Source organism: Astyanax mexicanus, chromosome 17, assembly GCF_023375975.1.
Source record: "Astyanax mexicanus isolate ESR-SI-001 chromosome 17, AstMex3_surface, whole genome shotgun sequence".
Lineage (NCBI taxonomy): Eukaryota > Metazoa > Chordata > Actinopteri > Characiformes > Acestrorhamphidae > Astyanax > Astyanax mexicanus.
In genome coordinates, this window is record NC_064424.1 from 21,250,474 (window position 1) to 21,266,627 (window position 16,154).

The window sequence follows — 16,154 nt, forward strand, 5'->3', positions numbered from 1 at the left end:
TTTTGGAAATGTTACTGTTAACGTTTCCTCAATGTAGGTATTCATCTAGCTGGAAACATTATGTGAGAAACATTCTAATAACCTTCTAATTCTAATAACATTGTGATAAATGTTTCTCATATAATGTTTCCAGCTAGATGTATACTAACATTGAGGAAATGTTAATAGTAACATTTCCAAAACTTAACATTAAAACATTGACACAAGTGACATTCTGTCAACATTGCTGCGATGTCACTTGTGTGTCAATGGTTTAATGTTTAGTTTTGGAAATGTTACTGTTAACGTTTGCTCAACGTAAGTATTCATCTAGCTGGAAACATTATGTGGGAAACATTCTAATAACCTTCTAATTCTAATAACATTGTGATAAATGTTTCTTACATAACTGTTCCAGCTAGATTAATACTAACATTGAGGAAATATTAATAGTAACATTTCCAAAACTAAACATTAAAACACTGACACACAAGTGACATTCTATTAACATCGCTACAATGTCACTTGTGTGTCCGTGTTTTATTGTTTAGTTGTGGGAATGTTATTACAACATTTCCATAACTTTAGTATTCATCTAGCTGGAAACATTATGAGAGAAACAGTTTAATAAAACTCTAATTTTAACATTGTGATGAATGTTTCTCATATAACGTTTACTGCTAGATGAATACTAACGTTATTAAAATGTTAATAGTAACATTACCAAAACTAAATGTTAAAACATTGACACAAGTGACGTTCTGTTAACATACCTGCAAAATCACTCACGTCAATGTTTTATTGTTTAGTTTTGGGAATGTTACTACAACATTTCCATAACTTTAGTAGTCATCTAGCTGGAAACCTTATGTAAGAAACATTAAGCACAATGTTTTTCGAATTCAAATGTTATTAGAATGTTACTATGAACATTTCCATAATGTTAGTATTCATATGGCTGGAAAAGTTATGTGAGAAACCTTCTAATAACATTGTGATGCAAACCATTATTATGTCACACATTTTCAGAATGTGTTTACTGGAATATTGTTTATGCAATGTTACAAGCTAACCTTCCTGAAAAGTTTTACAACATTTTTTTAAAACATTGATAAACGTTCTTATAACGTATATATAAGTTAAAGGTACCATCATTTTTGTCCAGGCCAGTCTAATATATATATTTTATATTATATATTTTTTTCTGTCTATTCCACAATTCAAAAGCAATGTATAATTTTAATTAGTAGGTCTTCAGTATTGTTTTTATTTCGAATACTTTTTTCCATTCCAAGTTATTTCAGGGGTTACTGTGTTTTTTTCTTTCTTTAACAGAAATGTACCAACAATTCTGTTCAAGTGTTTAAAACTCCATTACTACCATTAAAGGAAATTGTTTGGTCCCATTTTATAAAAAGTGTCTGTAATATCTGTGTAGTTACACATTAACAACCATGTAATAACAGTGTAACTACTGTTAAGTATGTATTATTACAAATTCATTACAGTAACAGTACAGATTATAAAATTATGCATGTGTTCATGGCTAAAAGGCGTTCTATGACTACCGTTATGAGCCGGAAATGCACTGTAACCGAAGCTCTCCATGAATTACCCTGTCACATGTTTCACATGTGAAAATTTACACTCAAAATTCACATTCAATTAATACTTAATTGATAGAGACACATGTAATTACATAACCTGTACAACTGGTTGACTATGTTTAACAGTTTTACACCAAACCACTCTAAATGACTCTGAACAAAAAAGTGACTAAACAAAAAAACTTCTTTAACATTCTCCACACTTTCTAATACTGGTACATTTCAGCGCTAAAGTAACAACGTTTTGGATGAATAATGTTTAATATTTGAAGACCATTGAATCCCAATAATGTATAAAACCCTGCTTTTTTGTTTACTGTTTTCTTCTTCTTCTCCTCCTCTTCTTTTTATTTGATTTCTTCTTCTTCATATTGAGTTTGCATTGCCTCTGTTCATTATTTGGGTCTCTTGGTCATAACTGAAGGTAAAAGTGCATGGTCTCAGATCAGCTGCACCGCTGCGTGTGCTCACTTTACCAGCTGTCGCTCTTCTCATGATGAACTGATTGTATGCAAGTAAAAAAAAAGTCCATATAGTTTAATTTCATAAGTCCACAAGTGGAAGATTAATGCAATCACAAAATCACAAAAACATTCATAAACATTTCAGTTTAAATTCTAATTAAATTCCAAATTAATAAAGGACATGCAGACTACAACTCATGATACTGTTTTGATTTTGGGAAGATCCAGGACATTGTGCGCATGTTGAGTAATGAAAACTGCAGATACTTTCATTTGTGATGATGTTGAAATGTTGAAAATACCAAAATAAAATATGATTATAACAAAACAATGAAGTAAAAATAAAAAAAAGAGAAGTATTAGCACAACGTGTGAACTGCATCTGATACTGTTTTCCACAGATGAATATTGTTATGTGAAAAAAGAAAAATAATAATAAAAGACAGCCACGTCATTTCAAATCTTAAAAAAGTGTTTAGATACAAGCACAGGGGATTTGGAAACTGTACTAGCGCATAAAAATAAAGTTCTATACAAATACGCTTGGTCTGGTCTCTTTTTTTCTGAATTTCTGAAAAGACGGAAAGTGTTACGTTCCCAATTAAAAGTTGTTGTGGTCTAGGGAAAATTAGGAAGTAAACAAAAAAAAAAACGTTGGAATAAAGGGACTGGAAGCAAAGATTCGGATGAAAAATTAGACCAGGGATTTTACTGGTTGTTTTACAAAATATTACAAAAGTGTCTAGTAAACAAATAGCAAGGAAAATATTGTTGTGTCTTCTTGTCTTTCCAGGACTTCTCTTTGGGTGTTCTTGGAAGGTTGTCTTTCTTAAAATAATACTCAATGCACACTGCCTTCTTAATTGGAACTAAATATTGTATCTCCTGTCCGGCCAGACTGATGGAGTTTCTGAAGTCAGCTCTTCTCCATCACCCACCACAGATCAGCTGCTCATCATCCATCTTACTCTCAACTACAGAATACATCCAAGCCATTAGTGGTGCTATTACACTCCTGAATATATAAAACCTATGTGGATGTATAAAGACTTTTTAAAATTAATTTAAAAGCCGTTTGACCAGTGGTAGGATGGTCCCCCCTTTAATGTGAGTCTTGGTCCTCCCAAGGTTTCTTCCTCCTCCTGCAGCTCTGAGGGAGTTTTTCCTTGCCTCCGCGCTCACTGGGGGTTCTGTATTCTGTATTTTGTATGTTTAATGTTTTTGCCTGATTCTTTGTCCTGTAATCATGTTTCTGTAAAGCTGCTTTGTGCCAACACCAGTTGTAAAAAGCGCTATACAAATAAATTTGATTTGATTTGATTTGATATTTCAATCAAAAGCAAAGTGTGGGAGAGAGCTTGTCAATTCTCGGTGTCCCAGTTCTCTCTCTCCCTCAGTCTTGTGTTTTGAACAGCTTATATACTCTTTCACAGTCACTTATATGGTGCTCTGCATACCTAAAGAATTCCAATCACCCTATATTTACAGCTTCACCATATATGTAGAAATGACCTTTTGAGAAGCGGTACATTGTTTACCTGAAACCACATGTGACATTCCAACATGTATAGAAATGGACTTCTCAGAAATAGTTCAGCTGGACACATTAACCCATCTGTGCTAAAGACTATTGTTCTCACAAGCAAGAAGGGACAAACATACATAGTACAGAATACACCTCAATATACAAAAATACAAGAGTATAACAAAAATAATAATAATAAGCCGTTTCTTTACACTAAAATGCCTAAGGTGGGCTGTGGACGGTGCCAAAGGAAAGAAAGTAATAAAAGTGTGCTAAACTACCTAACCCAAAAACTAAACTAAACCAAAAATACAATAGTGGCACCCACCCCTTACCTGGTGTGTCTAGACATTGTGTTACCTACAGATGAATAATGTGAATGGCACCAAAGTGCAACAGAGTGGAGTGGTGAGGGAGGGGGGAGGACACTCAGACAAACACCTCACTCTCACAGAAACAAACTACATACTCCACTTTCAGCCAAACATTCACTATACTCACAACTATTCACAGGAAACACAGAAACAGACAGAAACAGCTAAAACAGTCACAGAGTCTCTTAACACAGGTCTTTCCTCTCAGCTCTCATCTTCGACTGACGCGACTGAGCTGCTTTATATTTGAAAATGCCCGCCCCATCCGGCCAGAGCACGCAGGTCATTGGCGGTTGTAGATCCAGCAGGGAAGATCCATTGGGCGGCAAGGCGACGCTCCTCCTACTGGGTCCTCCCACCAAACCTAATCAGCAAATCAGAGACAGGGAGAGAGCGAGAAACAGACAGAGAGAGAGAAACGGAGATAAAGACAGATATGATATTAAGTTGGGAAAACAAGAAGATTATCTGTCTTTTTCTCTGTATTATTACCTACGAGTTTATGAACAACATAATTCATCCAGCATCTACACGACATGTTTAAAACTGCAAAAAACATTGTAATAAATACATTTAGCCACTTTAACCCATAGAGGCACATACTGTAAGAAACCTGCTATTTTTTTTTTATCATTTCTCACTTTGCAGTTGTGTTTAAAGGACCACTATGTAACTAATTTTAGAGGATAGACTCACCCAGGTAAATAAAGCTCAGAGAGTTAGCCACTGGTACTCTTTTGGGACTGAACAGGTAAGTATGAGCAGCACTAGTTTAATACAGGATGATGTATTTGTCCAGTAGCATGGAAAATGATTCCAAAGAGAAGCTAAATATAGAGATGGCAGATCACCTGTTTAAATCCTCTCTGATGTTGTTGCTGTCTGAACGTTTGAGGCTGGTCTGCATCTGCTGCTGCTGCTGGCAGTTATCTCTCAGTGATCACTCTTTGGAGTGTGTTATCTATCTCCTCCGCACTCTCCATCTCCCAGGAAGAGGACACGGTGCTGTCAGGACTACAGATAAAGAGGCAACATGCACCCATTTTTCTGCATAACAGATGAGGGTGCTTCGCCTTATGAGGGAATCACATGATCACTGGAGCTTCGCTTCCAAACAGGCGCAACATCTTAGCTGTCCATCAAAAAGGAAATCTCCAGAGCCCGGTTATGTCTGGCTGTCATGACATTTTCTTTGGGATCATTACAAGATGTACTTCAGGGAAGAGTGATGCATGAAGAAAAGGAGGGTTTCTGGAAGAAGGTTGTGCTGTTTGATCAGCATGGTTTATTTAAAGCAGTAAGAAAAACAGAAAAGCAACTGATCATATTGGTATTAGGGATGCACGAAAAACCGAAACCACACAAAATTAAATATTTGACAGAATGCTAAACACTGCTTTCATTACTTTTGCCACTTTTTTTCACAATTGAATAAATAACAGTGTATCTTTAGATTCTCAGAAATCCTTGGGCAATTTTCTCTTTTACGGGGGTCCTCCGTGATTTTATTCCTGTCCGTAACGACCACGTAAGTGTTTTTCAAAGGTGTCCTTTGATAAAATTACAGGCTGAATTACCTACTGTTTTCCGCTGAACTCCATGGTCCTCCGATAATTTTATTTCTGTCGGGATCCAAATGTTTGAGTTGCAAACTCAAACATCTTCAAGTTTAAGAAATCAGTAATTTGTCCACTGCCACGCACCGTAATTACACACTGGGAGAGTGTTTCCACGGAGATCCATGTAAATACAACAGCAAGTGGAAGTGGAGGAGCTACTGAACGTAATGTCACGTAACCGAGAAAGCCAAAAAACTCACTGGTCCTCCTGTTTTTTCAATTGCAGTCCTGATGCCAGGGTTTTATCACTAAGTAGAAGTGTGAAATATTTTTCACAGACATCCCCCGAGAAACTAATCCCGTCCACATAGGGCTTTTGTCTTGCTTTTCAAAAAAAAAAAAATCAAGCTATAAAACTACAAATTTTTTAATATGTATTGAACATTTTAACATCCAAAACCACATACCAAAAAAAAAAAAAAAAAAACACACAATACATTTACATTAGCAGTGCTATTCTAATCATGGATTTACATCTGTGGATGGTGAAATAATGATAGAAAAAAACATTGATATTGATCAATATCAATATGTAGCAGCAGCCATATCTTCATTTATAGCAAGCATGTTCCAGATATGCTTCTTTTAAAATAGCATTTTCGTTCTGCAGGATTTCCGCTTGCCATGTTGGTGATTAAATGTTTCCTTTTATTTATTTACAGCTGTGTACTTGTGTTGGCAAGTGTTTCACCACTTTTTCACAATTGAATAAATTCTATTGTATTTTTGTCTTTCATTTTAAAGAAAATGTCATTAGCTATAAAACTGCTTTAAACAATTTTAAAAATGTATTCAACACATGTGAGTGAAATTTACACAGAGAAAACAATCCCAAGGTTAGCTAGTTCGCTAAGTTAGCTCAGTTATCGTTAATATTCTTGCCTTGATCAGCTTGTATCTGCAATATGGCTTATAATAAATTTGCCATAATTCAGTAAATAATATTTAGTCTTTTCTTGTATTATTTCACTTAATACAGTATTTGATGCCTCCCTTATTGATATTACTGATCGTCAGGTGATATACAGTTCAAGACATCTGTGCAGGTTTGTAAGAAACTGCTGCATATTTTTCTCACCACAAATCAGATGCACATCTTTGACAGTGTCTGGCAGTATTTTTGAATAAGGTCAACGGCTTCTTATACTGAAACAGCACATTTTCTCACCACTGAAGTCACCTCACACTTTTTACTGGGCAACAGCTTTGTTCTCAATCTCTTTGCAACATGACTGTTGCAAAGGCGCCCTGCGGAGTCTTCTTGAGACACTTGGCAATGAGGGGGCGAGTCAAGATGGAGGAGTGAGCAGTTGTACTTACCACAGTGTTATAAATTCAAAAAGCATCCAGACAATGTTTTAAAAGCACTATAAGATGCACTTGAATTCCTTTAATTTCCCCAAAAATCATCAGTGCGCCTTATAATCCAGTGCACCTAATGTAAGAATTTTACCAGTCAGGTTGTAAGGAGCAGTAAAGCCACTCCACTGAAGTACAGCATTATAAATGAGTTTCAGTTTAGTTCCCAGCACTATAAGCATTAGCCACTAACCACGCTAAGCGCTAGCTCTTTGGCCGTCCAGAGGTGAGTATTTTCGACCTGTAGCTTGCTGCTAATCCTGGCTAGCACTGCTGGAGCAGCATTGGCATTACCATTAGCAGTTAGCCGCTAATGCTGAAGAAACCAGCTTTAGTGGAAATCTGAAAATCTAAGCTTACTCTAAATAAATGGAAATGCTTAAATAACCCAAATAAACAGTTTTTAGTTTTCTTATGTATAAAAATAGACCAGAAAATAGATGTTTATTGATAGTGCGCCTTACAATCCAGTGCACCTTGTAGTGTGAAAAGTACGGTAACTATAGTGATTATTTGTGATAAACTGAGTGAGGATAACTGATGTCAGCCATACAGAAAGTGCAAATACACAGTTATATAATAATTTAAATTTAGCAGTGTAAAATATACAAAAACAGTACATGAATGAACTAGTGAATGAACTACTAGTGCAAAATAGGGTAGAGCTGTAAAAATAGTGTTATAGGCATCAGCAAGACTGAGAGTGTGTCCATAGATGGGGGTGTGGCCAGAATTGCCGGCATGAACAAGTGTTAGCGGTGAGGCAAGTGTTAGCTGATGAAGCAATTAACCCACAAAAACAAGAAGAGATCAAAAAACAAACCAAAAGATTCCACAAAATCAAGATTTACCAAAAAATAACAAATCTGCTAAAAAATCTCAGCAAGTACTTAGATGAGCAAATTGAATGAACCAAAGTCGTTGAACGTCAGATGAAAGTGATTTCATTTGCCAACACAAATAGACAGCTTTAAAGAAAACAAAGAAAACATTAAATCACCAACAAGTCATGCAGAAATCCTGCAGAATGAAAATGCTGCTTTAAAAGAAACATGTCTGGAAGATGTTTGCTATAGTTGCACTGTGTTCCATAAATGAAGTGCAAGATGCACTAAAATTATGTTTATCAATGTTTTCTTTCTTGGTTGTTTCACAATCTATCTTGAGAATTCAGGATACAAAGTGTACATTGTCCATAATTTGGGACAAAAGAAAAGATCTGAAAGAATCGAGGGACAGATCTTCATACAATTTGGTATAAGAACTTTTTGTGAGCAGTTATGACAAAGAAAAACTCTTATGTGGAGATAAAAATCTAATTTAGACTAGACTTATTCAAAGAAGCCCTTATGGCCCAAAAGAACCTATTGCCAAATATTGAGGAAGCTGTTTAAAACATCTATCCAGAAAACTGTTGTATGTATCTGTGGGCAAAAAGCATGTTGGCGCCTCAACCAAGGAACCTGCTGGTAGACACCTGAGAGACCAACAAGCAGAAGGGAGATTTCTGAGCTTGGTTGACTTCAGCTTTCAAACAAGAGATTGAAACGTGAGCTTGCAATGGAAAACATGATCAGTTTCTGGTTTTTCTAGGCTTTGTAAGTTTTTAAGTGTTTAGAAGATCAACTATTGAGGGTCACTCAAGACCTCATGCTTGTAAAGGCTCATTTAATAAGCCTCACTTGCACTAATGTAGTCATGGAATGGACCCTATAATGCCGTTGGGGATTCTCGTTAGGGGAAATGTTGAGGCCAAATGGACAAAAGCTTGTTAAAACTACTACTGAAATGGACAGTGACACGAACCTGAATCACAGCAGCATTATTATGACCCACATCTCCGGAAAAATTAAGAGAACACTTCAGTTTCTGAATCAGTTTCTCTGATTTTGCTATTTATAGGTATATGTTTTAGCAAAATAAAGATTGTTTCATTCTATAAACTGTGAACAACATTTCTCCCAATTTCCAAACAAAAATATTGTTATTTAGAGCTTTTATTTGCAGAAAATGAGAAATGTCTGAAATAACATAAAAAAAAGATGCAAAGTTTTCAGACCTCAAATAATGCAAAAAAAAAAAAAAAAACAAGTTCATATTCATAATGTTTTAAGAGTTCAGAAATCAATATTTGGTGAAATAATCCTCGTTTTTAATCACAGTTTTCATGCATCTTGGCATGTTCTCCTCCACCAGTCTTACACACTGCTTTTAGATAGCTTTATGCCACTCTAGATTCAAGTAGTTCAGCTTGGCTTGTGATCATCCATCTTTCTCTTAGTTATATTCTAGAGGTTTTTAATTGGGTAAAGTCAAAGAAACTCAACATTTTTAAGTGGTTGCTTATTTTTTAAGTGGTTTATTAACATTCTTAAACCAACGGCACAGTCAAAAACTGATATTTTCTTCTTCCTTTTTTTTTGGTTTTATTCTTGTTTCTTTTCCCAAACACTGTACTGCTGGAATGTGTCTCATCATCTCTGGTTGGGTTTCTGTTGACAAATCTACTGCACTCATTCTCAGCAGTGCAGAGAAGGACCTCAGATTTCCTCGCTCCTTTATGAACAGGCAGCATGGAGAACCCGCTGTTCAGGGGAAACATGATAAGCCCTGCACATTACGGTTCTTATTAAATAAACCAGAGCTCTGACATTTCCTGTTCATTTCTTTCCTGTCTCACGCACTTTCTGTTCCTTCTGTCACAATAACGCTTTCCTGGTACCTCTGGAAGCTAGAAGCCCTCCTAGTGCAGAATTGAGGTAGAACCTTCTTCTTGTTTTTTAGAACAGCTCAACTTTAACAAAGTCTATCACGGGCAACAGAGAGAACGGAACAGTGTGTGCAGAGCAGTACACACACAGTACTGGGGCTAAGACATTACATTACATTTCATTTGGCAGACGCTTTTGTCCAAAGCGACTTACAATAATGGAGTACAAAAGTAATAGGAATTAAGATTAAGATAAAACTATTTTAGATAGGGCTCAAAGGAGGTCGAAGGGAAATAATAGGATAGAGGAGTGAAGGAGGGGAAGAAGGAAATGAGGTTAGAAGTAGTTAGTTTGTTAGAGGTGTTAGGAGAGTAAGTGCTCTTTGAAGAGCTCTGTCTTCAGGAGTCTCTTAAAGATAGCGAGAGATTCTCCTGATCTGGTAGTGGAAGGTAGTTTGTAGGAAGGTAGTTTGTTCCACCAGTGGAAGGTAGTTTGTTCCACCAAGACCACCAACCATGAAAACATTTTTCCATTTTTTATTTATTATTATTATTATTATTATTTATTTTTATTTTTTTTTTTACATATAAGTACTTATAAGTCCAGTTTTTACTTATAAGTCCAGAGTCCAAGTTACCCATGCCATAGGCACTAACACACCCCCACACCATCAGAGATGCTGGCTTTAGTAATCAAGTTTTTATTGAAAGTTTTATAGATAACAGATGTAGAAATATAGTACATTACAAACAGACAATGTTATACTATCCCTTTTAAATCCCATCCACACCCACCCCACCCCACCCCACCCACATCCATTTGTTAAGGTATTTTTTCTCACTATTGTCACGAATGAGGAGGGCGGACATAAGTGCAGATATAATACAAATATTTAAAAAAACAAAATAAATGAAAACACGGGTATCGCATAAACTAAGAAAATAACACTAGGAAGATTAATAAACAAAACTAAACGTAACTAATGAAACAAGAAACTAACAAACTAGAATAACACAAAGAACACAAAATTAACAAACTTGGTACATTTATTGAGTTAACAAAACAACAGACCTGGATTCAGGGAACATAGATTCAAAGGAACACAAAATACAAAACTTGGATGTACGCAAGTCAGGGATAAAAAAAAAAAAAAGACTCGACAAGAAACACTCATACAAAGGGCTATTTATAAACAAGGAGGGTGAGGATCGGTAATGAGGGGGCGGGGTTACAAACAAGAGACAAGGTGACGACACTGATGGCTAGGGCTAGGGCGGGGCCAGGGCGGAGACAGGACAGTAACAAAACAATGGAACACAATACAGGAAACGAGGGCAGGAGCACAGAAAACTAAAAGAGGGAAAAACACAGGACAGACATGGGCTAAGGTGTGACAACTATACTACCACTGAACCCCTCACTGCCTTTTTTCTTTCTCTTTGCCAAAAAACAATATCAAAAAAATTCTGATCTGGCTCTTCAGATATGACACAGCTATGTCACATGATGAAACGTATCATAGCTGGGGCATTTTAACCCGCTCTGTCAGCGTAGCTTTAAAAAAACCTTTACAAGAATATGACATTATTTTATGTCATCATTTCCACATGTATGACCTGAAAAAGAAAAAAACAGGCATGAGGGGGGGCGGAAAGAATAAGGAGGAGACTTCACTCTCAGACCTCTCTGCCCTATTTAAGTCAATCTTCTTCATCTCCAGTCCAGGAATTCTCCTGACACCACACGGACTCATTTGCTCCTGATTCGGCTCATGAAGAGCTTGATAATTAACTGATGATATGACTCAGGTGTATTAGAGCAGGGAACATCAGGATTAAAGTTAGGAGCTACTGATGTAAGTCATCCCAAAGTGAATTATCTAAAGGTGAGCTGTAAACGGTGAAAAATGAGGGACGACCACAAAAGCAAAAAAAAAAAAAAAAGAGCAAGAATCAGTTTTACTCTTTTAACTACACATCTACAGGGGTTTTAGACCACAATAATTTATTGTCCCAACAGACAGTTCTGCTGAAAACAGAAGAGTTGACTTTGACTTTGATAAAAAAAAAGTTGAGGTGCACATTAAATTCTGCCGTGATTTGGGCAGCCGTGGTTTTATGTTTTTTTTTGGAAACAATCCGGGTTAGCACCCGAACATTCCTTTCAGACAGTTTCCTCTTGCGTCCACAGTTAATCCTGTTTGATGTGGTTCGTCCTTCTTGGTGGTATGCTGACATTACCCTGGATACCGTGGCTCTTCATACATCACAAAGACTTGCTGTCTTGGTCACAGATTTTTTTTTTTCATTGCACTTTTCATCTGTGCCTAGATTACTCTCAGCCAATAGGAGGGTTGCTGAAAATCAGCCGACTAGATGTACCAATGGGAGGAGTAGCTCACCAGAAAGAGTCGGGACTTCTTGGTTAAGTTCCTCCATGTGTGTTATATATTTGAAGCCAGTTATTCTGATTTAACAGCTGAAAGGAGTAAAAATGGTTTGTCTTATTAATTTTAATTTAACCCCATTTTACAAGGGGCATGTAACAGTTCTGTATTGGGATTTTTTTTGTGATAGACCAACACAAAGTAGCAAGCAATTGTGAGGTGAAATGCAGGGTTTTGGGAAAATTACACAATTAATTGCTTCCTGTGAACAGATTCTCCAACCTGATGGATCTGTGGATCTCTGCAGCTCCTCCAGAGTGACCATTGGTCTCTTGGCTGCTTCTCAAATTAACTACTCTTCTTGTCTGGGATATTAGTTTAGACAAATGGACATGTCTAGGTATGTTTGCAGTTCTTCATACTTCTTCCATGTTTTCGATGATTGATTGAACAGTGATCTAAGATGTTCATAGTTAGTAATATGCTTTTTTTATATCCTAACCCTACACTTCTACACTTCTACACTTTATCCCTGACTTATTTGGTGTGCTCCTCGATTTGCATGATGCTGTTTGATCAAATATACCATAGATCTTCACAGAACAGCTGTGTTTATACTGGGAATAAATTTAAATAAAATACATTTAACTTTGTGGGTGCAACATGAATGAATATAGAAAAAAAAGTTCAAGGAGTATGCCTACTGTAGATGAGGTGGAATGTATTTATTTTTGTTAAAGCAGACATGTAAAAAAGCCAGTGACGGAAATCACTATGGGGGGCATATGCAGAGGTTTGGTGGTCACCAGCAACGGGTTACAATGAGTTCAAATTTCTACCATGTTTTTCCTCGGCTCTCTTCCTCGGTCCACTTTTGCTCTTTTTTTAATGCCCTTCCTCCACACAAGTGCTCATTAGTGAGGAAAGCTACTAAAGAAAAAAAAAAATATATATATATATATATATATATTTACTTATTATGAGCAAATAAAAAAAGATGAAAAAAAAAACCACACAAGACGTCCACTTTTATCTGATTGGCAAGTATTTTATAATATTTTACAAATGTAGTATTTTCTCTGCAATGAGCAGGAGTAACATCTACAATTAACACAGTTAAAGGGATGGCCGTATATATGCTGACTATTTGCAGCAGCTGTGATTGGCTGGGCAATAATAGGAGAGCTGAAAGCAAGCTATGTGATTGGCTTAAAATCCTCCTCGAAGGGGCTTCCAACGGAGGATTTACCACAGTCTCTTATCTCTTAAAGATTCCGGAGTGACATCACTGTGGCCACACCCACAAAGCACTTGAGCATAAATTGTTTTTTAAAATCAAATTAATTATTGAATTACTTACTAATTACTTGTGTATGTGTAAAAAAAATATACAACTTACCTGACTGTAGAACATATATCATCACTTATTATGAAATGAAAAAGAGATACATTTAGAAAGTAAACTTTAATCTAATTGGCAAATATTTCACATCATTTCAGAAATGTAGTATTTTCTCTGCAATGAACAGGAATTTAAACATGTAACACATGTAACAGGATGACCATATATTTGCTGACTGTTTGCAGCAGCTGTGATTGGCTGGGCAGTGTGAGGGGAGCTCAAAACGATCGTGATTGGCTCAGTTTATCAGTAGTCAACACCCTATTAAAAAAGGGATCAGCTGTAACATTTCCCCAATTACTGCTCCTTCTCTCCATTTCTCCTCTCCTTGATTCCTTCCATGGTAGGAGAAGAGGAGTAGAGAGAAAAGTAGGAGGAGAGGAGGACTAGCTCATTTTTGTGGACCCAGCCAGGTATTTTAAGTGGCTTCTTTTGTCCTTTTGGTATTCGGACAGGGGGTAAGATGAAGTCAAAAATTTAGTTTCCAGGTCATGGAGAAGAGAAGGAAGATCGGTAGGAAAAAGCTGTAACTTTTGGGGTTTCTGGACACAGCAAGAGACAAACAAAAAATGAAAATCTTGCACGTAACTTCCATGTGGTTACTGGCTGTCCAGAAAATCAAATATGAATCTGGATACAATCTAGGTATGCTAAAAACTGGATTTGGGCTGGCAGTGTGAACATAGCCTATCAAAAACTATCAAAAAATAAAAACTTTCAGAAATTATTAAAGGATTCAAGAACCTTGTACTTGAAACACAAAATGGCTTAGTGAATAGCACATTTGCCTCCCAGCACTGAGGTCTTGGGTTCAAGTCCCTATCTGGGTGGAGTTTCCATGTTCTCCTTGTGTCTGCATGGGTCTCCTTGTGTCTTCGGGGACTACAGTTTCCTTCCACAGTCCAAAAAACGTGGAGATCAGGTAAGTTAAAAAAAATTATCTGATGTGTGTGGTATGTATATAAGTGTGTGTGTGTGTAAATGTGCTCTCCTGTTTAAAAAAAAAAAAAAAAGCTGTAGTTCCCGATGCAGTTCTCCAGGTGGACCGTTGTTTCCGGTTGAGAGTATGCTGTGTGCTATTGGCTGCCACTTCTCCCTGGTATGTGCATCAGTGCTGAGTAGATATGGTTGTGTGTAAAATGTTATTATAATATTGAAACCACTGGTACAATAGCAGATAGAAGAGTAAATATCTTGTTTTAGGAAACTGCAGAGCTCATGTATTTTTTATCATGTTTATGTTTGCCTGTATTGTAGCTCCATTGCGAGGGATTTCACTAAAAGCCTGCATTTGACTTGATATCTGTGTATAATGAGGCTATAGCAACACAGGCGCGCTGGAATGATACCACCAGAATGAAAATGATTCTGCCCCAAGCATCTTATTAGTCTTAAGCAGAACGCTGTGAAATTTTAAAAAGGATTAAAGTGGCAAAGCGCACATAAAGCGGTGTAACACTATTAGTGCGTCATGTTGGAATATTTACAGTGCTAATTAACGTCCTGGAGGGAATAGCAAACATCACGCATCAGTAGCCTTCTGCAAAATCACCTCATAAATCTACAGGATGTGCAGACACTCGCGTACAGTGATCTGACACCGCGGCTGCAGATGAAGTAACAGGATCTGAATAGGAGCATTAGGAGCGCTAGTCCAAGCCTTTGAGAACGCTTTAATGGTGGTTGACAATGCTGCTTCAGTCCAAGTGATGGAACGAAGCCAAAGAGTCTTTGTGCCAGAGCGACTTACAGCACATCCCCTATTATGTGTTATGAACTACTGCCATGGTGTAAGTGCTAGAGAGGGAATATTACTCATTTACATTTATTAAAAACGCTGTGTTAGCTAACGATTCAGCAACAACTTCAGCATAAACACTCACACCTGCAAATCCCTGCTCAACCATGTCATTAGCATAATAACCAAATGAGGACAGTACGACAGTGAAGTTCATTTGATGGATATTTTGGAATAATATATGGCAAAGAGATTCCCAGTCATTTAAAGAGTAAAGAGAGATCTATCACTGCTTCCTGTGGGACTGATTTACATTCTGATTGGTCTATTTGTATGCTCAGCAGACCTATCACTGCTTTCTGTAAGATGGATTTACAATCTGCTTAGTAGAGCTATCACTGTGTTCTGTGGGTGGGATTCACAATCTGATTGGTCTCTTTTTGTGCTCAGTAGACCTAATAATGCCTTCTGTGGGTGGGATTTACATCCTGATTGGTCTCTTCTTTTGCTCAGTAGACCTATCACTGTGCTCTGTGGGTGGGATTTACTGTACATCCTGATTGGTCTCTTCTTGTGCTCAGTAGACCTATCACTGTGCTCTGTGGGTGGGATGTACATCCTGATTGGTCTCTTTGCATGCTCAGACGACCTATCAATGCCTTCTGTGGGTGGGATTTACATCCTGATTGGTCTCTTTTTGTGCTAAGAAGACCTATCACTGTGCTCTGTGGGTGGGATTTACATCCTGATTGGTCTCTTTTTGTGCTCAGAAGACCTATCAGTGCTTTCTGTAAGTTGGATTTACAATCTGATTGGTCTCTTCTTGTGCTCAGCAGACATATAACTGCTTTCTTTGGGTGGAATTTACATTTTGATTGGTCTCTTTTTGTGCTCAGCAGACCTATCACTGTTTTCTGTGGGTGGGATTTACCTCTGATTGGTCTTTTCTTGTGCTCAGTAGACCTATCACTGTTTTTTGTGGGTGGGATT